We start from the raw sequence: 24,344 nt of genomic DNA on the forward strand, positions 1-24,344 counted from the left end.
TTCTGGGTAGCCTCAAAAAATGTCATTTAACTCCTCTGAGCTTTAATGCTTTATTTGCTCAATGAAGATGTTGAAGTACATGACATGTGACTGTGGTCACCTCAAGCACTAAGGTTCTATATGTCTCTACATTAGATGAGGGCATCCCAAAATATATTCCATTTAACAGTTAAAAATGTTCCCATAGTGAATTGTGCATATTGCCTTGTACCATCTAAAATTTCCTAGTAAAAACTCTGAGAATATTAAAACACTGGGAAGTCCATTACAACAAGAAAGTTAGTAACCATTCAATTCCCAAATCCCATAGCCTCCATGGAATTTGTTTAATACACTTTTATAAATACTGAAATAGACAATATAAAGGCTTTGAAAAGTATGTTTAGGTCAAATATAAGATATTATTATTATCACCATTCTCATTGCTGTACACCACCACCATCAACACCACTCGTCATCAACATCACTATCATCTTACATTTATGAACACAAGTTCTATATGCTGCATTGTGAATTGTGACATGTAAGTTTTTTTCTGGTTTTTTTTTTTTTTTTTTTTTTTTTTGTTGTTGTTGTTTTTTGAGACAGTCTCGCTCTATAGCCCAGGCTGTAATGCACTGGCATGATTTCAGCTCACTACAACCTCCACCTTGCAGGTTCAAGGGATTCTCATATCTCATCCTCCTGAGTAGCTGGGATTACAAGTATGTGCCACCATGCCTGGCTAATATTTATATTTTTTGTAGAGACAGGATTTCACTATGTTGTCCCGGCTAGTCTCAAATTTCTGGCCTGAAGTGATCTGCCTGCCTTGGCCTTCCGAAGTGCTGGGAATACAGGCATGAGTCACCATGCCCGCCCAACATGTAAGATTTTTAGAACTCACAGACTAAGATAGCATTTGGAAACTGTATACATACTCACATACCACAAAGATGAATGTTGATCATGAATTTCAATATTAACTCAGTGCGAATGTAGAATTTAAATATTCTTAGATAATGGCAATTGAAATAGAAGGCATATGAGCCATATTTCAGTTAAATTTCATTTCAGTTCTGAATGAGTTTTACTTATTCTATCTTCTCATTTCTTAGAATAATTAATAAAATGATATATGAAAAAAGATTTCTATCCCGTGAATGGAAAGTATATACTGGAGTTGACAGTCTCATAATTTAATAATACATAGGGTTCAAAGCATTGTACATCCATTATTTTATTTTATATTTGTAACAGTCATTTAAAAGTTGGCGTGACAGATATTATTTTATTCATTTTATGCACAAGCACACTAAAAGTAAAAAAGGTTAAATGCCTTCTTCAGGGGTACAGATAATCTTGAATTTTCAATGATATTTAATATTTTTAACTTTATAGCCTATTTTGTTTTGCTATCATTCCCTTCAGTTACATTATGTCTGTAATAGGCATCTATCAAAAAAAAAAAAACTGGTTCATGTGAAAGAATGAAGATTTCAAATGAGAGTAGATCAATGTTTCTTGAGTTGTTTTATATATATAATATATATCACAGCACACAAAGAAAAATCACTGGGATAGGCCGGGCGCGGTAGCTCAAGCCTGTAATCCCAGCACTTTGGGAGGCCGAGGCGGGTGGATCACTAGGTCAGGAGATCGAGACCATCCTGGCTAACACGGTGAAACCTCGTCTCTACTAAAAAATACAAAAAAAAAAATTAGCCGGGTGCAGTGGCGGGCGCCTGTAGTCCCAGCTACTCGGGAGGCTGAGGCAGGAGAATGGCGTGAACCCGGGAGGCGGAGTTGGCAGTGAGCCGAGATCACGCTACTGAACTCCAGCCTGGGCAATAGAGGAAAAAAAAAAAAAAGGAAGAAAAATCACTGGGATAAATGAACCAGCCTGCTTATGGCTGGTGAGGAATGGCCATGAGAGTGGCAAGAGGTCCATATCTAACACACCTGAAACCTCTTTGCAACACACCATTGTGTTGCTGCCTATCAGCTGGAAAGCTCTGAAATCCATGAAAAGTTGATTGATTTAACCAAAGATTAGAAGGAAACTCTATCACTATCATTTTCATAGAGCAGGTTTTATTTTGTATGGCCCATTAAAAAATGCCCTTTATTTAACATACAATCTTAACAGACACTCAAGTCTAATACTCTATTTCAGGATCTGAACTAATCTGGCTTCAAAGAGAACAAAGAAATTCCATATGCAGGAAATAAATGTGCTCACCAGGAGTTTGTTTTGTTTTTTCTCTCTGTTAATGAAGGCCATGCCATTAGTAGTTATTTGTTGTTGATTTTTCATCTACTTTAGAAACCAGTCATTTTTCTCTCTTATTTTTATTTTCTATATTCAAAATTCATAAATTGTTTGAGCCATTGCCATTTACAACTGCTCAGGGATTTTTTAAGTGGAATGGGCAGCAAGCATTTTCTCTAAATTCTTCTCATGACCCTAATCACTTTCTTCTTATTCGTATTATATTTATTTGTATGTATTTCACCTGTTTATCTAGTGGAAGCATCTATGCCTGCTTCAGCGTCAGAGCTCTCAGAGAGCTTACTCTAATATCTTGCATGTAGCATCTTAACTCCATGACCCAAGCCATTCATTTTTGGAACACTTAATTTGGAATTAATTTCCAAAGCCTGTTTGTTGCAGACTCTGAGAATTAAAACAAATAATAATAAGAAGATATGTTTCTGTGAGTACCTAATGTAGTGATAAAAACTAAGGTTATATAACAATTTCAACATGTTGCAATAAATGTTAAGATTTAAAATTTTTTAAGCATAATGTATTCACTTGTGGTAGAGAAGGAGCTAGTGAGGAAACATCTCACCAAAGAATAAAATTCTGAAGTTATTCTTGAAGGATTCTTAGATGTTCAGCAAGTACATATGGGGTGATTTCAGGAGTAGGAAGAAGGAGGTTTCTAGCATGTGCCTACCTTCATGATCTAAAAGAGATATAAGAAAATCGAAGCATTTGGAATGATCCGGAGAGGAGATGTTACATCCAAGTAGAATGCAAATTAGGAAATTGGTGGCTTTGTATTACATACTAAAGGTCATAGTATGGTTTTTCCTGTTGCACCCTTGACTTGGACAGATTACATAACTGAATGTGGGCACTGCCTGACATTCTTCATGTTATATAGTAAAAGACCGTATGTAATCTCAATATTCTTCTCTATAATCTTCTAGAAAGGCAATAATAATTGGTATTCTATCTCTAGCTAAGGCAGAGGACATAGAAAAAAAAAGTCAGTGGAATATGCTTTTTTCTTCATGCTTAGAACATGTGTGGTTAAATTAAAATAAAATTATTGTAAAAGTAATACATGTTTTTTATTGAAATCTCAAATAATAGTAAGGTTAGTAGAGTAAAAATTGAATGCCTTCTTTTACCCACAGCACATCATCCCATGATTCATCCTTTCAGAAGCTACCATTAGAGTTTTGTATGTGAATTTCCAGACTCACTTCTATGCATTTCTAAATGTACATGTTTCTTAACATGATAAATAAACTCTTTATATGTAATGTATTTTCTACAATTTGTTTCTCTTTCACTTAATTATTTGATGCAGACAACATCTTCTACATTATGCATAGGTTTATCTCACTCTTTTTAACCACTTCAAAGTATCTCATAGCTTGGATTTTTTAGAATTTATTTTTAAATCCCCCTTGTCTTAAAATTTTGTGCCAACCTATTAGACTGGCTAAATAGTTTCATTTCACATGGATATAGGAAAGCTGTTTCATATGCCTAATCATTCTATGGACTTACACTGGGGTTGTCTATTCTATAACACATGCTATTGTTAGAGTCTTTAAAACTGCTTCAAAACAAGAGTTTCTCCCTGGAATGACTACAGTATTACTATACAACTTACTTAGAAGCTAAACTAGCTTCTTAACTTAGAAAGTGCTCTGGGAATATTTGCCTGGGACCCATCACTTTAAGATTTACCTCGATCAGAATTTCCCAACTCTCTTTTGTAGAATACTAGTACATCTTAATATGTGTTCAACCCAAAGAAATTCCTTTGTCACATAATAAAATTCTACCTTATTTTCCCTTATATACTCATGGTGCAGTGACTTATATTAAAGACCAGAAAGTTCCTGTAGTAAAGATATTTATTTATCTTTGTTTTTAAGAGGAGTGCTAAGCTTCTTTTTAAATAATAGCTATATTTTATTAAATACTGCTATTCACAGTTTGAAAACCACTGATATAGATGCTTAAATACCTCACAAAATGTCCATTGACATTAAAAATAGCAAACATTGACAAACATCCAAATATCACAAAAATATAGAGCTTGAAATAAAATCAGAAATAAATGTAAGGTTGTTTTAAGGGTTAAATGAGATGATGTGAAGCAATTTACATGGCATCAAGTACATAGCAAGGATTGAAAAAAAGTACTGACTTATGGCCAGGCGTGGTGGCTCACGCCTGTAATCCCAGCACTTTGGGAGGCCGAGGCAGGCACATCACAAGGTCAGGAGTTTGAGATCAGCCTGGCCAACATGGCAAAGCCCCATCTCTACTATAAATATCTCTACTATAAATAAAAAAAAAAAAATTAGCTGGACATGGTGGTGCATGCCTGTACTCCCACCTACTTGGGAGGCTGAGGCAGGAGAATCACTTGAACCCAGGAGGCAGAGGTTGCAGTGAGCCGAGATCATGCCACTGCACCCCAGCCTGGGTGACAGAGCAAGACTCTGTCTCAAAAATAAATAAATAAATAAAAAGTACTAATTTATTACTGGTTCCACCTGGTCATCTCATAAATTCATTTATTAATTTGACTCATAAAAAATATTTACCAGTGACCCACTTTGACTTCTTAAAGAGTTTGAATTTAACCCTATGGCATTAAGAAACAACTGGAGATCTCACAAGATATGACGTGGTCATATTTGAGTTATAGAAAAATATCTCTTTCTCTCTCTCTCTCAGCAGTATGGAGATTTAATTGACAGAGGAGAGTCATGCTCCCAAAAGGTAAAGTTTAAACCTCAAAAAGGTAGTTTCTTGGCCAAGTTATCACAACTTAAAAGCCTTGGAACTCAAACATAATTGACTTTGAATCCAGGCTTCACTGCTCACGACTCTACTGGCTATATTCCTGACTCTTGCTATAAGGAGGCCCAGCACTGTTATTTGACCCTCAATATATCTGTATCTGCAGAACAATAGGCCTTGTTATGTTAGCCATTCACTCCAGTAAGCTAGTAGTCTGCAGCTTTCAAAGTTCTGTAAGTTATGTGCCAGGAATTACCTTAGAGCAAGGGAAATTCAAGTTCAACTTGAATAATACCTTTAGAGTCAACTGGGTAGCCTTGTGTGTGCCCTACAGTTGGTAATACATTGAGAGTTCAGGCCAAGCACATATGCTCATTATTTCTGCTGCTTTGGACTGGTAACTAGTGACAGCATTTGAAAGAACAAAAGCAGCAAGTTCTGTCTGAGAGCCACTTGACCTTTTCAACTCTACTTGACCTCCACTCTGTCCATAGATCCTAAGTGGAATGAATGTGACTAGGAATATTATTGTCTACAGCAGCATTTTATTTTGAGATTACTGACCAGACACATTTCCACCCAATAGGGTGACCTGTGCTTTGTGTAAAAATGCTGTGTGTAAAGCACAGGGCAACATTGTCACACTGGGTCCACATTTGTATTCTAGACAAGTTGGCAAGTATATGAAATTAGCTAATGTAATCAGCAATTCTGGCTTGGGCTTCAAGTAGCCTTAGAAATTAGTTCTAAACTAGACTTCCAGCACAGGAAAATAAGAAAAATAATATTTGCTCCATAGCTATGGGCATACAATTTCATTTGGAATAGATTCACTTCTGGATGCTTGAATATCCAGTTCTCATCAATGAATTTTTTATCAAAAAATAAACAATAAGTTTTAACTTTCAAGTTCTTATACCTCCGGGAGCTTACACAATGAGAACTATATACCCATATATTAAAGCGTTCATCATTTAACTTACATAGGATTTTATGGGGACAAAATCATAAACTAGAATATACTACCAGAACATATGTTTCTAATTTCTTTACTTTGTAGAGCTGAGCCTACATGAGCATATAAATATGAGAAACTGAACTCACTATTCTTGCACTTGTCATTTTCTTCTGTAAATCAAGCAGACTTTTCTGCCTCTAATTTACACCCACGCTCTCCTCCATCTATTCTTTTACTTCATATATGTGGAAAATTTTTCCGTCTTTCCTAAGTAAAGACTTCTCTTTCTGCTCTTTGAAATTCCTTCTCCTTTGGACTGGCTTTCAGTCATACTGTCTTAACATACCCTGTAGAGTTTTTATAAAAATAGATAATCGGAAAAATGAGTAAACGTATTTCCCAAGCCCAGTCATATTGCCCATTTTCGATCTCTGTAAAAACATAGTAAGTTGTTCAATGCCATCCGCATCTCATTATTTTCCCCCGTATAGCAGGTAACCTCTTTGACATCAACATTTTTTCACATAAAGTTTTAACCCATTTGGAAGACTGGTTTTCTGCATGTTATCTAAGAGGCTGAGCATGAAGGAAAGGCTTAATAACCATAAAATAAAAATGGCAGGGTCATACAAAGGAACTGTAACATTGCTGCACATTTTCTTGCTTTAACTGAAAGACAGGTTATGTCCTCTGCTAGCTGAAAATCCACCAGGATCCCTTAGTCTTTTATTATCTTCTACCTAGAGGGGGAGATTATTTTTTTCCACCTCTCTGATGACATTTTCAAAATAATTCTTGTTCTGTAATAACCTCTTCAGGGAGAAGGAAAAAATGCAATTTACGCAGCCCCATGATCATCATGTGGCAAATTTGCCCTTCAGATTTAACAATGACGTTGTTTTTAAGCCAAAGCCCAGAGCTAGACCTCTCAAAGAAAAGATCATTTGCTCTGGTTTTTCCCTCACATGGGAAATCATTTCCTACCCTTGCTTAATTTATGGGTTTTTAATTACAGAGAGAAGATGGATTTTTTTTCTCATTCTTAGATCCACTATACCTATCTATGCCGGTGTTTTTGGTTGTCAGACATGTACAAAGTCAATTTGTTTCAGCAGCATGCTATTTGTTAATAAAAATAAAATGTAATAATAAATAAATTAACAAAGAAAAATTTCCTCTTTAAAATGAGACAAGGAGAAAGCTTTTTTAAGATAGCAAGCATATATGCAAATATCAGCTGATATATGAACATATCTTGGAACCACCAAGAAGAGGATGTCAAATGCTATCAGTTATGCATTTAGGTAGAAGACAAGTGAAATGTGAAACCATGGATGCTTAATTTAAGGTAAATTTACCTACCACGAGATTTCTGGTATAGACTCCAACTCATCAAGATTCATAATTGAGAATCCCAAAGCAAAGAGCAGAGAGCCATTTGCACGCAGGTTTTGGAGATGAAAACCAGTGACAAAGGCAGAAAAATTAATGGCCACCAGAGTAGCAGAACATTGGGATTTGTTGCTGGTGAATTACAAAAGAGACAGCCGAGAGCCCATGCATCGTCTGTGGTTGTCAAAGATTTCTGCCTGGGAGTTAATCAATGTTGAGTCTGTAGTCAAGAGGCTGTTTTTGTTGTTGTTTTGTTTACCTTTTGTTTTGTTTACATTTCTGCCTTGGGGTTTCTTCCCTGGTTTGGAAACATTCCCTTCACCGTCCCCCATTCTCATAGAATTCTTTCTATCCTCTTGCTTCATAGGGTCATAAATACATATTTTTTTCTTGCAAGCAGTCATAGTGTATTATCTTTCTGTGGAAGTCTCTTAGAATGATTACTCCCTTTCATGTATTCCTGCTTCCATTACTGAAGCTCTTGCTTCCATGCCTCAGACACTGGTGAATATCATAACCGGCACCCATTTAATCTATTCTGCCCATAGGTGCCATATTAATCTTCCTGTGAAACTGTAGTGGTCATGCTTTAAAGCTCAAGAATCTGCAGTTATTTCTAAGGCTTCCTTCACTAATCAACACATCTGTTCAGCTTTTAGAACCTCGTATTAATATATCCTATGTACTTCAACTGCCTGTTCCTCCAGATATGTTGATGCATTTCAAGTCTTGTATATCATCATAAACCATTGTGCTGTGGTCTGAATTGTGTTCTCTCAAATATGTATGTTGAAGCCCTAACCTCCAGTGTGACTGTATCTAGAGGCAGGGTCTTTAGGAGATAATTAAGATTAAATGGGGTCATAAGGGCGGGGCCTTACTCTAGTAGGATGGTGGCCTTTTAAGAAGGGGAAGAAAGAGAGATCCCTTTCTGTGAGAATGTTCCTATCTACAAGCCAGAAAGAGAGACCTCAGAAGGAACCAAATGTCCGGCATTTTAATCTTAAACTTCCCAGCCTCTAGAACTGTGTGAAAATAATTTTTGTTGTTTAAGCTACCCAGTCTATGGTGTTTGCTATGACAGCTCAAGCTGACTACTATACATTGTCACTGGTATCATTGTTACTGCTCTGTTAATAGCTACCATTTATTGAACATAAATCCACTGAATATTCCTCCATTCAAAGATATTTCTTGAGCACCTGTTTCGTACAAGCCTTGTACTAATTTATGGGTATACATTGGCACTGATAAATAAAATCACCATAGTCCCTGTTCTATGGGAGAGATTAAAATGAAACAAATATACTATAGATTATGTATATACACATATATGTATATATATAAGTATATATACATATGTACTTATATACTTATATACATATACATATATACGTATATATACGTATACACATATATAGTATATATACGTATACACATATATACATATATACGTATACACATATACGTATATATAAGTACATACTTATATATACGTATATGTGTATATACATATATAAGTATACACTTATAGTATATACTTATATATTTATACGTATATGTGTATATACATATATTACACACGTATATAAAATATGTATGTATATTATGAATGAGCTAAATGCTGGGATGAAGAAACACAGAATTTTATGGGAGCATGTAACAGAAGGACCAAATTTAGCACGGAGGTTCCTGGAATCTTTTCTGAGAAAGTTTAAGCTAACACTTGAAATTTGACTGTGAACTGACCAGGCAACATTACAAGGGCCAGCAGATTGAAAGAGCCTGACTCAGGTGCAGGCTTGGGACACTTGAAGAATGTAAAAAATGCTAGTCTAGCTGGAGAATATTGAGAGTGCATGGAGAATGGCATGAGATGGAGTTGGAGGAATATTCAAGTGCCAGATTATAAGGTAGCATTTTAGGCAAAGGTTGAGGTTTTTTATTTGTATTCTAAGAGCAATGAAAAGCCATTCTAAGAGCAATGAAAAGGCTTAAAGTTTAGATATGATCTTAATAGATTTTCAGATTTGAAAAGACTTTTTGATGACTCTGTGTAGGATGATCTAGGTGAAGAAAAAGAAAGTAAGACTCATTTAATATTTTAGCCTATAGGCCATATTGGCTTACACTAGGTTGCAGCAGGGGAAGATAAAAAGTTGAGGTTTGATTTTAAATATATTTAAGAGGAAGTCATAAAAAGATTTCATGATTGACTGTATATGAGCACAAGGAGGTGAAGATTATCAAAAATGATCCCTAGATGTGTGGGCTGAACAACTAGCCAGATGGTGGTGCCGTTTACAAAGCTAGAGGGAAGTAAAGGAGAAGGAGTTTAGGTGGGGGAGGTGTGTGATACAGGGAGTTCAGGTGTGGACATACTCTTCTTAGGATGCTGGTAAGATGGTCAAATGGAGATATTGAATAGGCTGCTGCATATTCCAGTTCGGAACTCAAAGAGAGGTCAAAGTCTGAAATATTGCCTAGTGAGTTGGCAGAATATACATGCGCATGTCATGGTTGTACATGAGATTGTATACAGAGAAAGTATACGGTGATAAAAGAAGCAGATAAAACTTGGCACTGAGTCCCAAAAGAAACCAAGAGTATTCAAGAGATAGGAAGAAAACTTTTAAGACTGTAGCATCCCAGGCCACAGGGAGTGAGGAATATTTCCAGAGAGTAGTCGTCAGTCACTTTGTCAGAAACTACTATGCGGTTAAATCATAAAAAGAAGAAAATAGCTGTTAACTTTAACAACACAGAGCTTCTACTTTAGGGCAGACATCATGCAAGACCTTTTACATCTAACTTTTAGTCTCACAGTGCAGTAAGTAATATTGTCATGTTGCAGATGAAGAAATGAGCATCTGAGTGCAAGGTCACACATTGAGAAGGAGTGGAGGCAAATCGGTGTTCACCCAGGCATGATGCTGGAAAGAAGCCGCCTTATACTCTGTCACTGCCACTAGAGCCTTCACCTTTCCCTTTCTTGAACTGGATTTGCTGTATTGTCACTGTTTCTTTGTTTCTTTGTTTGTTTGTTTGGGCTTTAAAATCAAGGCCACAGAACTAGTTTCTGTTTATTTTCTTATTGCTTTATGTGTGGTAGCCCTGTCTCTCCCATTAGATTTATGAGTTCACTGAGGGCAAGCACCAGACCATAGTGTAGAGGAAAGAAAATATACTTTGCAACCTGACAGACCTGGGTCATAGTTTAAAAATTATAATGTCCATGAAGTGTCTAGAGGAGTGACAGGTACAGATGATCCAAGTGTTGAATGGATGTGACTTTTATTATTTCTGTATATTCCTTCCAACCAAGTGCACTGCAGAGAGTAAGGTTAAATATTTATGTAACTTAATTGTTAGGATACCATGTGTGGTAATAAATTCTTCCTCAGTTAATTGTTCCCATCATTATTGTTAATATGGTTTAGGAGTCAATTCACTCTCCATATGAAAACTTGCCTTAACCTGGGACTGAGAAGAGAATATAAAATAAGATACTGTGCCTTTCCTTAAACCTGTGCAAATGCCATATTGGAAAACTAGACCCTTGAAAATCACGAACTACTGGAGGACAACTGCTGTGATTTTTCTAAGCTGCCTTTTCCATGTACTTAATCTAGCACCAGATACATGGTATTTACACAATACTGATTAAAAATAAATAAATAAATTTGATGTTAATGAAGAGGAGATTTCTTGGCTCCCAAAGACATTAGAAGCTTTTTTTCTGAACTACAAAATGTCATGTGCTAGCATGGCATGCTAACTTCTTAACTATTGCTCTAAACTCTATTGGTAAGATAGATAGTTAGATACAGTTTATACACTTGCACAATAGGGTATATCTCACCATTCTTTCCAAAAATGTCATGGGGACAATATGATTTTATAGGTTATGTTTGACACCAAAAGAAGCTAAAAATGTTTCCTAGACTGAAGCTGAGGCTTAATAAATATTTTTACCATCATGACTCATCAAGCTTAATATCTTGGAATACTGTGTGAGAAATCTTATCTAAACAGTTTAATCATGCCCAAGTGTGTGGTAGTTTGATAAGATCAAGTAATGTAGATATTTAAAAACTTCTAAATTATCTGTATTCCTCCCCTTTCAACCTTTACTAGTAGAGTGGAACCATGTGATCCAAGTGTGTGGTTATTTTCTATTATTTAAGCATTATAAGGACATAATATTTTAAAACCACTTGATTCTATGTTATCCTGTTGTTATTTTCTGGCAGATTTTTTACTCGTAACAGCTAATTCTTTTGACATAGTAACAATAGCCCCTGCATTTTTTGCATCAGGTGTAGGGCTCTGAAATAGTAATACTCCCTCCTTCTTCCCATATTCCTGCCAAACTTGTCTCTTCAACATTCTTAAATGTGTCGGTCATACTACCTTCACCTGAAATGTCACCCTCCCCATGCATCCTGCTGTAGAAACTCCTCTCCTGTCGAAACTCCTCTCCTGTCAAGGTTCAGTTCCAATACCAACCCTTCAAAAAAGGTACACATAGCAGGTACTTAATAGAGGCTTGAGCTGAGTGTAATAACAGCTGGCAATTTTCTTCCCAACTTTATCCTTCATGTATTATTTGAAATGCAGTAAGTTGGGTCCATTTAAGGTCTCTTTCTAGAATTTGGGTGCACACTGAAAGTATATTCTAGGCATCACAAACACAAATGTTTCTAGGGACAAGGCAGTTAAAATAAATTAGTATAGTGAGCCTGGTTGTCTGAATATAATATAGGGGTGGTGGGGGCTATGATAAAACTAAAGTACAAAAAGCTGTGTACAGAAGCGGTTCCTGCTAGTTCTAGCTGATTTTTGCCACTTTGTTCTATCATTTTCTCAATGTGTAGAAAAGTGCCCATCTCTCAATGAGAATTTGTTGAATGAGTCACTGAATGAATGACTTCATGCTAAATGAGAAACCATTGCTACCAAACCTCCTAATTTTCCAATACATAAGAGGAATATGAAATTTTTATTGGAAACACTCTCAATTTTTAATTTTGATAGTTAGTCCCCTAAAACAAAAGGTCTTTTTTGACCAAATAGATTCACACACTAAGCTTAGCCTGAGAGCCAGCAGGAGTGCTACCTATCCCACATTCATTTTTAAGAGGTAATTCATTTCTAATAACTTTGTAAAGGTGTAATAATTTAAATTTGACTTCCAGCTTCCCTCCAGCTGGAGTCATGAAAAATAGTAAAATAATAATAGAAAAGATAATATGTGGGATAGATAAGAATTAAATTTTAACATTTTCTGAAATATTTTCATTTGGATCCTTCCTTGATCCTTACAACAGCTCAGTTGAATGGAAAGAAAGTAGCTTTCGCCTCCATTTTACTGCCTTTGAATATATCCAGTCTCTTTACTGCTGTTCTGATTGAATGGTGATTATTTACTGACCCATTTTAAAAGCAGCCCCAAAGTTCATGTAGTTCTCATCTTTGTACATTTAGTCCAAGTGACTGACCTTAGACAACCCATAGTGAGGGTGCTTTTACCTTCTCAGTTGGTAGCTTGTAACTTGTCCATTTTGGGACAAGCTATTTCAGTGGGCTTCATAAAGGAGCCACCTGCCTGGACATTCAGGAAGGCTGGGTTCTTTAGATATGGTGCTGCATAAAGCAACCCGAAAAGAACATCATAAAGCCTGTCCTGATTATCAATCACCCTCCTCACTGCTTCATCTGGAAAATGTGTCTGCCTGCCAAATACAGCAGGCCCAGGAAATCAAAATAGAAATGGGAAACAAAGGAAATTAGAGAGAGAAATTTCTCATCAGAATGCATCCTTGTCCTGTGGAGAGCAGAACGTTGCATCTGTTTGGGTCATTACCTGGACATTATAGGTAACAAGCTTCAATTAAAACATGTCCAAACATGTATGGTTAGCCTGTTGTCAAATCTGGAGATAAGAGCCCTAACACAAGCAGATAAGTAGCGTATAAAAGCCTTGTCTTGCCACTCCTTACCAAACCCTCATTTGGTTTCAGAAATATCAGTCGGCTAGGGAAAGTTTTTATCCTCTACATTCAAGACTTAGAAGTGTTGAGGCCCAAACGATCAATTTTTTGGCTCATAATTTAAAGAGGTAAAAATCTCATTTTGTATGGCATAGATGAATAAATGTGATTCAACTCACCACCTGTTGCTATATCTATCTCCCCCCACCCCCGGTTTACAACACACACACACACACTCATTCATTCATTCTACAGTATGTAGGAAAAACATATGAAGTGGAGCTGAAAAAATTTACAATCACAATCTATGTTTATTTTTAGGAAAAGCTCAGAATTTTTCAAAGTTCACTAAAGGTGAATTTATTAGTCAAAGTACGTACGACATTTGGGTTAAGATGGGGTTGTTAGATTTTTTTGAGGGCGTTGACTTTTTCAAAATTGTACTGGCTAGACTTTAGCTATGCTGCTGAGTGGGATACCCCAGCCAGTGAAACAGTATAGCTTTATCTTTAAGCCTAGGGCTGGGAATTAAGTCCTTATCATTGTATATGTGAAGGGAAATTTGTATTTAATAATGCTTTTTAAAGCATGCAAAGTTAAAGTAATTAATGTGCCTTATAAAATAAGATACCTAAATGTAAGTAAAAGAGGTTGCAGTGGGTCCTAAGTATAATTTTTCACCCTCTGATCTAACACATTTGTCACTGAAAGTTCATGTGTAATTTTCAAATGAACAATATCTTTACATTTACTACTGATAAGACGACGTTGTTCATTGAATCCAAACTTCTCTTGTAACCATTAGGATCTGTAAGAGCCTGTCTGTTGCTAGTTTGCAGAATGCAGCTGCAGACCACACCAGGAAAGAGACTGAACTTCAGGGCAGGGAGCAGATAGCACTATCCTGAGATCAAATCACTGTATAGAAGGCCGGGCATGGTGGCCCTCGCCTGTAATCCCAGCCCTTTGGGAGGCCAAGGCAGGTGGAGCACCTGAGGTCAGGAGTTCGAGACCAGCCTGGCCAACAAGGAAACCCCGTCTCTACTAAAAATATAAAAAATTAGCTGGGTGTGGTGGCAGGCACCTGTAATCCCAGCTACTCGGGAGGCTGAGGCAGGAGTGTCACTTGAACCTGGGAGGCAGAGGTTGCAGTGAGCCGAGATCGCGCCGTTGCACTCCAGCCTGGGTAACAGGAGTGAAATTACGTCTCAAAAAATAAAAAATAAACATCACTGTATAGTAGATCACCCTCACCCCATGCCTCCAAACCTTGGTCCAGTTTCCAAAACAAAATTTGTTCCTTGCCTGACAGCTCTAAGTCCTCGAGAATCTAAATGGGCTGGGTGTAATATAATGAAAGAAAGGAATAAAGGCATTCATCCCTTTATTCACTCCACAGAGTTTTAAGGACCTATGATATATCAGGCAATATGGTATGCAGGAGACACAAATCACAAACAGATGAACTTTTTGGGAGATGATGGCCAGGAGAGAAAATGGCAAAGGTGTAGCAGGTGACGCAGACAACAAGAATAAAAGCAAAGGGACAGAATTGTTCATTGGGAGAGTTACACTCATTAATGACGGAAGAATGAGTAGAGTATAAAGGGGAGGGAAATGAGAGAAGAGGATGAAAAGTGGGGTCTAAAATTTGATTTTTATACTGAAAGTTAAGAGCATGTAGATCATTCTTCAGTTAATGGCAGAAACTACTTGCTAGCAATTGTGTGCTGCAGTGTCTGCCATTCAGTTCCTGCCAAATACTCACAGTGACAATAAAAAAAATTGTCACAGGGATATAAACTTTTTTCTGTGAAAGATCCTCATGTGATTCTTACTCATCATACCCCTTTCCTGAGAAGAGAAAAAATAGTGTAATGAATGTATCAATTATCTATTTATTAAATTTCATCTCTCTAGTAAGCCAGGTTACCCGGAAGTCCTAAAGCATCATTACACACTTTAATTCCTCATGCAGATACTATGATGCCCTTGCCTTTCTCCAAGGCTAATGTACGAAATACATGGAAAGTGAGATTAATAATTATAGTATTAATAGCAATAATAAGTAACGTACCTATTATTTTATCTGACAATAATAGACTTTTTATGTATGCACTACTCTATTAATAAGTGTATTGTCCATAACATTGTCCAAAATGATTTGTATAAACGTTTTCACACATAGTCCTTAGTTCCCTGTGTTCTTCTATTAGCCATAAGAAAGCTACATAACCACGATGTTTCTCTCTTTATTGTGGATGATGAGAAGCCCAGAGCTGAGTTCTGATTCACATGGTGGCCACAAAGTTTTTTCTACATTAAACTCTCTGAACTTCAGTTTTCTTGTTTGGAAAATGAACCTTATAATGATAATATTAATAGCAATAATAAGTAAGTCACCCATTATGTTATATGAAGATAATATACTTTTTAAAAAACTTTAATATAAACAGTGTAGTGTGTGATTATATATGTCTGTTTAAGTAAACTATAATCTATTCCTTAGCATTGAAGGACTCAATCAGGACACTACCTTTCAGGGTGGCTACATGAGCTATTCAAATATTATTAGTGAAATTACACCAGAAAGCTTGCCAATTAGCTCAAAAGATATTAGAAATCTATATGGTAAAATGACAAGTGTTTAAAATTTGTCAATGGCTAGAAAGGTTGTATTGATTTCACTGCTCTTTCTTAAATGAGGCACTAGAATATAAAATCTCAACAGGTTCATACTTTCAGAAAAGTGTTCACAGTCTGGATGCCTATTTGGTACCATGTGTCTCATTTCATGGCCTGCAGCTCAAACACTGGCTGGCTTCACCTTGTTTCATCTGCCTTGGATATAACAGAAAAGGAATTTCCATTCATAGTTGTTATTCTTCAAGAGTTCTGAGGACAGAAGGTGTGTGTTCCCTTGAATATACAAGGAGACAATTTATGAGAATATTTGTGTCTGCTTACTAATCAACCTTTATAAAAATGAGAGTTTGCTCTAAGACTTGCTTTCACTTTAACATAATACTTGGCAGCCTGGAGAAGTATAGAACTCCACATGCTTCTGATTACTAAAGGCTAAAGATATTTACAGAACAACTAGACAGTTGAGGGTAATGTCATCTCAGAAGATTAAATAAAATAGCCAAAACCTTTCCATAAATATTTGACATCCTGATTGCATTTGCAAACCCATCTCAGAAAGGTAGGATATTGAAATTTTTTCTTTCATGTTTCTTTTCTTTTAATAGGATATTGAAAATTTTTCCTTCATGTTTCTTTTCTTTTAAGACTGCTTCAGAAAAAATCAGTTTGAATACTCTTGTAAGTCTGGCCCTGTCTTGAGGGATTTATGGATTTTTTCAGTCTGTTTATAACCTCCTGTAAAGCTTCTGAAACCTTTTGGATTAATCATCAATAAACATTTACTAAGCACTTCCCAGAGTTCAAGGTACTCGACTAGTCACCGTGGGCTTAAGAGTGTTCAAGGTAGACTCAGTCACTGCCTCAGGAGTCAGCAAAATGATTCTGTTCTTTATCCAGTAATGAGATTATTTTATATGATCTCAACAAGGACATTCAATCCAACAAATGATTGAGTATGTCCCAGATATAAGACTCAGTGCTCTCCAAGGGAGTGGAAGAGATTACATAAAGGGCATCCAAATTAAAAGAGCCATGGAGAATGTTTACCAAGCGAGTAACCCAAGGATCTACTAGGGCCACTCTGTCCTTTGGCCAGTGACAAATTAGGCTTAACCACTAATCCACGATTTCTGGACAATCCAACACCCTCCCCAAAGTTGCTGTGAAATCTTGAGTGTCATTGATTCCACCTCAGCCTCTTCTAACCTACTGCCAGTAAATTAAAAATGATCAGTTATAGATCATCTCTCTATAGTGCCTTTTGGTTCTTGTTCCTTCTATGTCCATTTAGCCTCACTCCTTGATTTTTGTGTGAAAACACAAGGATATTTGGCACTTATTAGACTTTTCTGAGTGATCATTTGGTCAGTAACGTTACAGTGTGTAGGAAGGGGAGAAATGTAAAACCAAAGAAAAAGTAGCCAAGAAGTTAAAACCTTCACATGCCATTCATTCCTTCGTAGAAGTCTCCAGATCCTAACCTGTTTTCTTGCCTTGAGCCTCACTTGGAAAATATCTTCTAATCTTTGACATCTAAATCTCCAATCATCTTTCAGAAAAAACTCCTCCCATTTAATCTTTCCTTCGGGATCCATTCCTCTTTTTCCCAACAGTGTAAGTCTGGAGTCTAAGAAATTCAGTATTAATTAACGCCAGGGTTACCAGCCAGTCAATCTTTGGAGGTATTTTGTTCTTTAAATCAGATACAATTTTGGCTTTTGTTGGGAAGGGGGTAGACAGTATGATGACAAGGAGGTTGAGGATGAGAAAGAGGCTTTGACAGTCCGAGTTACGCAAATAGTACAAGGTAGGTCAGAGCTCCTTGTCTAGTTTCCTTGAAGGTCTTCTCTCCATAAGAGCTGAAGATCTTAGTTATTCCTCTGACTGTAAGAGCAAACTCGCACACTTCCCAAAGACAAGCAGTAAGTTTTTGGAGGCAGATTGTCGAAAGTCCCATAAGATAAAACCTTTGCCTAACTCCCTTCTTAATTAGCAAGATTATCTTTCTCACAATGGAGTATTTCTTCTTATCATACAAAACAAGGTGTGCTTTTTCTTTATCTCTCCCCCACCACACCCCACAAAACACACACACACACATACACACACACACACATATTTTTTACTTGAGCCTTTTTAAGATTTAGAAGCAGACCTGAATAAGTTACTCTAATACCTGGACAAAGCTTTAAAGCCACTGCTAATAAGATTTTAGACTGTTAACAAGTTCATAGGCAAGGTCTTCCTCCTCCTCAGCTTTAATCTTGAAGGTGAAGGAAAAAGACAAATTATATTTTACTGTACCCACAAAACCAAAAGAAACAGTTGCGATTAAAGGACAGAAATAGGAGAATGACTGACTTAAGTAAACATTAAGAAAAGAATCAAAAGGATCATTTTAGAAAATGGCAGATGGGAAAGCCAGTTTGCAAAACATTAAGGAGTGACTGGCTGCCGGGGAATTGGTGAGGTTAAAAACCAACAGCGCTTTTGTGAGATCTTAGGGTGAAACTGAGAGAGAAATGGAAAAGCAGCATGACCCATCTTGTTTGGTTATCAATTCAACACTTTCATGTACATGAAGCAATTTATTTAGCCAAAACATTAAATAAATCATCTGGGGGAGCTTTATAATTTAAATTATATCTGTATTTAACACATTACGGATGAAAAAAAGTCTGTGTTTCTTTCCAAATCTGAATGAGATATACTGTCCCCTTCCAGACTTTATACTGAAGGACTAAGAAACCAGTCTCATGGTGGGTGCCCAAAATGACATTACATGAAGAGGCTGAAGCATGTGAAGTAGTGAGAGAAACTTGATTCTTCTTGGTATTTCTACATAGCCCCCCAAAAGCCTGCAACTTCAAGATAAATGACTTGAAGCTGGATAGTGTGGACCCTGGCAATTCTGAGGAAACTCTCGTATGCCACCAGGAAAGTAAGGACTGGATCAATTTCTCATACACAGTTAAATGTGACCTGACCAGTGGAGACACAGCTGGGTGCCCAGGTAGAAGCAGAGGCCAAGGTCTAATTCCATATTCCCAGATATCCAGCAAATTTTTGGAAGCATATGCAAGAAAGATTAAGGCTGTGCCTTTCTACTGCATTCCTGGAGGAGCTGGCACCCTGTCTGGTATTCATGCTTCCTTTTCAGAAACAATTGTAGGTACTTCTGACATAGAAAAAAACCCCGCAATTTAGTGTTCTGCCAAAGTTCTGAGATTATTAAAACCATTTTCCTAACGTCTTTATTATAATACCTATCATTCTGATCATCCCACGTGTAACATTATTGTTTCTTAAGATTTCTAATGCATCTTAATCAGACATTTGGTATCCTAAATTAACCATTATTGAGGCAATTTCATGGAGGTTGTATTTCTCAGAATCTTTATTTTAAATAGTTTATTAGGTAAATGTCTGAAAATACTGAGCAAACTGATAAGGTAAAAAACATTTGTTTTTATTTTTTGACAAATGAAATTGGAAGTAGTTAGCTAGAACATACAATAGAATTGTTTTTGGTTACATCCTAATGATAGGCAGAGGACATAAAGGTGTAACATGTTTCAAGGTAAACAGTTAAATATGCTCGAAAGGGAGCAGTAGTTGTCTAGAGAATATGTGGCTTAAAGCAAATATTTTTCTAACCCTCGAGAGATGTTAATGATTCCTATTAATAACACAGATAAATCTTTGAAATAACAAGCCTTTTTATTCGCTCTAGTTTTTAGTAAATGGGTTTGAAGTGCTAACAGTTTTGACTTTTAAAAGAATATTTGGTTATTTCCAGATCTTCTTTGTAACAGAATTTACATATTTACAGTAGTTGAAATATGACCTAATAGAATACCAGGGAATACAGGATCCAGTGCTGGAATCGTCACTGTGGTCATTTGATACTTAGTTTAACTAAAATAAAAATTGAATTTTATATACTGCTATGTACGTGAGACAAAATTTACCGATCAAGAACTATCTTGACTAAGTAATTCCTTATTATTTTAAGCTAGTACCTTTAGGAAAAGCCATTTTTAAGATTCAGACCCAGATCAAATCTGGTGAAATAATAAAATGGAAACTATTATTACTGTAGCATTGAAAATTGAGATTCAATAAGTAAAAAGTGACTATTATTTGCAGGCCGCTGTTATTAAATTTTAAAATTCTACCTCTCGCTTCTTCTTTCTGCCTGAACATGGCTTAATTTATCTTCTAATATGTTTAAAGCCATGCATGCTTGTGGAGGGCTTTGATCTTTGCTTCCTCTGGAAATAATTTTGAAATTGCAAGATTGGAACAGTCCTCAATTTCTGAACATCTGCAGCAGGATACAATAGATATAGGTTACAAAAGATGTTTGTAAGTTCCAAAAATACGTATCTGATATATTGGTGGAATGTTCACATTAATATTAAGAACAGGAAAATAAAAGGCACATAGCAATACATACTATTGGGTGTTTGTTACCCCCACTTTCAGATACTGTAGGAAATAACTACATTTGAATAAATACTTCAGCCTGTTTCCATGACCCTATCCCTAAACTGATACGCTTCAGTATTATGAAATTGGGACTTAGGTCATTGTATTGTGAGGTCACAAAGCCATATAAGATATAGGAGAAAAAATTGACACTTACTGGGTGGGCAGAGCAACATTGTTTTGACAGTGAAATTTACCAATTTATAATTTTTTAAGAAAAGCATGCCTAGCACAGACCACCTGATTACCAAGAGGAAGCTGAAGAGGAGATTCTACTAGAGGTAAGGAAGAGATATTGTTTTCTTGACTCTGTTCATTAGGTTCAGGGTAAGCAACTCTATTTACCAAGAATAAGCTAGCTCTCTTTCATTTGAAAATATGTCTGCCCAGGTAGGCCTGCAGACATAACAATGTTAAAAACAGGTAGCTTTATTGCAGCACTTATCAGTACCTTGACTATTCAAAGGTGTTAATATGCCAGGTTTCCCAAAGTAATTAATTTTTATCTTACAGAATATTTGTTCCATTTACATAGTTTGGGAAACACAGCCATAAATGTTACAGATGCTCCTTGACTAATGATGGGGTTGCATTTCAATAATGCCATCATAAGTTGAAAATACCATAAATGGAAAATGCATTTAATACATCTAACCTACCAAACATAGCTTAGCCTAGCCTATCTTAAGCATGTTCAAAACACTTACATTAGTCTACAGAGGCAAAATCATCTAACAAAAAGCCTATATATATGATAAGGTGTTGAATATCTCATGTAATTTATTGACTACCGTGCTGAAAGTGAAAAACAGAATGGTTATAAGGACACTCACCATTAACATTCGCAGTTGAAACCACCATTGCAAAGTTGAAAAATCATAAGTGGAACCATCCTAAATTGAGGACTGTCTGTATTTTCTTGGATATTTCCTGAAATATGTTTCTATGTGTTTCCATCTAATAGAAAATGGAATATACCAGCAAGCAAAATGTCTAAATATTTATTTCAACCCCTGCACGGTTTCCTAAGGCTGTTTAAACCTTAAATTCTAATATTAGGATTGGATATGACATAATTTTATAGTAAAGATTGGTTTAGAAGTCACTAATCTAGGTTTTAGTCTAGACTCTACCTAATTAACTAGCCATATGACCTTGGAGAACTAATGTCAACCTTCTGAACCTTAGTTTTTCATCTTTTATATGAGAGCACTAAAATCTACTTTGGCAAACTTGCTGGATTGTTGGAAATCTCAAATAAGGTCATGGTATTGAAACAATTTTAAAAACTCTGACATCAAGGGATTATTTTTATGCTCTACCAGAAATTATATGTGTCATTTAATGCCTGAGGATAAGAAAAGACTGTAAATATGCATAATGAATCAAGACAGCCATATTAATTTTGATATGTCTTTGTGGGAAAATACCTATAGTTCTATATTATTTTATCTGTTTTACATGTGGGAAAACATAAATCTGAAAAGGAAAATCATTACTTCTGGTCTTATTAGGTAGAAAGGGGCATTACTATCTATTCCAGCTCCTGATTTCTGGGAATAAACAAAAACAGACTTTATTTGCACATATGGTGCCTAAACTGTTCTAGAAATCATTTATCTGGTAACATTTGGCAAAGTGTCACTCTACTTGTTAACATCATTAGCATAGAAGAAATTGATCACTCCAATTGCTCTGCTAATCCATTCGACTCGAAGTTAGAAATGACACTATTTTCTAACAATTCTGTTTGTTATTCTATAAGCATCATTCCAAACATTTGGAGGCTTCAAGTCCCCTAATATAATGTTTTAGATGAACTGTTAAAAACTTGGCATTGGGGTAAATAAATAGTTTAATAGCACGTTTGGTCTCAAAGGAATGTACCCGCATACTATATATATAGCAGTTATTTGAAATTTGGCATAGAAATTTAGTTCCCAATGTTTAAGGTCTCTTGGTAAGTCAATTCCAGTTATCAGAAAAAAATGTTGGTTGCCACAATGTATGCAAATTATTTTCAATAATGTTGTTTTTACCCTCTCAAGCCTTCATTTTAGTTGTAATTTAGAATATAATTGAATTATTTTGTTATAATTTACTCTACATTCACTAGTACTGCTTTCTACTATTCTTTTTTTTTTTTTTTTTTTTTTTTTTGTGAGACAGAATGTCGCTCCATCACCGAGGCTGGAGTGTAGTGGCACCATCTCTGCACACTACAAGCTCCGCCTCCCAGGTTCATGCCATTCTCCTGCCTCAGCCTCCCAAATAGCTGGGACGACAGGCGCCCGCCACCACACCCGGCTAATTTTTTGTATTTTTAGTAGAGATGGGGTTTCACCGTGTTAGCCAGGATGGTCTTGATCTCCTGACCTCATAATCCACCCGCCTTGGCCTCCCAAAGTGCTGGAATTACAGGTGTGAGCCACCACAAACAGCTTCTACTATTCTTAAGATTTAGTTCTTTATGCATAGCTGCATAATTCTAGGTGTTTTTACAAGATATTGAGTATATTGCTTTACTTATCAATCTTTATTTCCTCATTTTTGGCTCTTTGCAAAATGGGGGAAAAAAAGGGAAAAGGTGGTGCTGAAGGTAAAAAAATTAAATTATCTGGTTTAATTAAGTTCAGGCAGTAAACTTAAAACTTTTTTAAAATTTAAACTTAATTCTCTGGTTGTTTTATAATCATGGCTAAAGAATATAGAAGCCAAACATACTTTTAATACCCAGTTACAAAATATTTTGTAGTAAAATTAAAATCTATGTTGTACTACAACTAAGTATATTGCACATCTTGCACAAGTGATGATAATTGACACATCATTATCACTCAGAGTCCCTGGTGTACCTTAGGGTTCATTCTTGGTGTTGTACGTTCTGTGGGTTTGTACAAATATATATTGACATATGTACACCATTGTAGTATCATACAGAATAGTTTCACCATCCTAAAAATCTGCTCTATCTGCCTATTTCTACCTTCCTCTTAATCCCTGGCAATCACTGACCTTTTTACTGTCTCCATAGTTTGGGGATTTTTCCAGGAAGACATATAATTGGAATCACACGATATATAGCTTTTTCTGATTGGCATATTTAACTTAGTGATATGCATTTAAGTTTCCTCTGTGTCTTTTTATGGCTTGATAGCTTATTTTTTTTTAGCACTGAATAATATTCCCTTGTCTGGATGCATCACAGTTGATTTATCCATTCTTCTATGGAAGGACATCTTGCTTACTTCCAAGTTTTGGCAATTAGGAATAAAGATACTATATCTTAGTGCAGGTTTTCGTGTGGACCTAGGTTTCCAACTCCTTTGGATAAATAAAAAGAGGAAAAATGCTGGATTGTATGGTAAGAGTATGTTTAGTTTGGTAAGAAACGCCAAAATGTCTCCCAAAGTGGTTGTACCATTTTGCATTCCCACCAGCAGTAAAAGAGGGTTCCTGTTGCTTCACATCCTCAACAGCATGTGATGTTGTCAGTGTTCTGGATTTTGGCCATTCTAATAGATATGTAGAAATATCTTGTTGTGGTTTTACTTAGCAATTCCCTAATCTTTTCATATGCTTACTTACCATTTGAACATCTTCTTTAGTGAGGTGTCTATTTAAGTCTTTTGTTCATTTTAAAATCATGTTGCTCATTTTCTTACTGTTGAGCTTTAAAAGTTCTTTGTATATTTTAGATAACAGTTATTTATCAGATGTGTCATTTGCAAATATTTCTCTCAGTCTGTGGCTTGTCTTGTTCTTCTCTTTACCAGATGCTTTTCTTCTGTTGAAATATTAGCTGTACTTTTAGGGGCTATATATT

At 36.0% G+C, this 24,344-nt stretch overlaps 1 protein-coding gene and 1 long non-coding RNA gene across 10 annotated transcripts in view; both read left to right on the plus strand.

The window, feature by feature from the left end:
* The window catches only part of NLGN1 (neuroligin 1), a 905,219-nt gene that overhangs the window by 723,550 nt on the left and 157,325 nt on the right, over nt 1-24,344 (plus strand). The window lies entirely within an intron of this gene.
* The window catches only part of LOC107970842 (uncharacterized), a 71,372-nt gene continuing 67,319 nt past the window's right edge, over nt 20,292-24,344 (plus strand). The window contains exon 1 of the long non-coding RNA XR_001713798.4: nt 20,292-20,799. This is a non-coding gene — a long non-coding RNA (uncharacterized LOC107970842). The remainder of the gene's footprint in view (nt 20,800-24,344) is intronic.

This window comes from Pan troglodytes, chromosome 2 (assembly GCF_028858775.2).
Source record: "Pan troglodytes isolate AG18354 chromosome 2, NHGRI_mPanTro3-v2.0_pri, whole genome shotgun sequence".
NCBI classification, from domain to species: Eukaryota; Metazoa; Chordata; class Mammalia; order Primates; family Hominidae; genus Pan; species Pan troglodytes.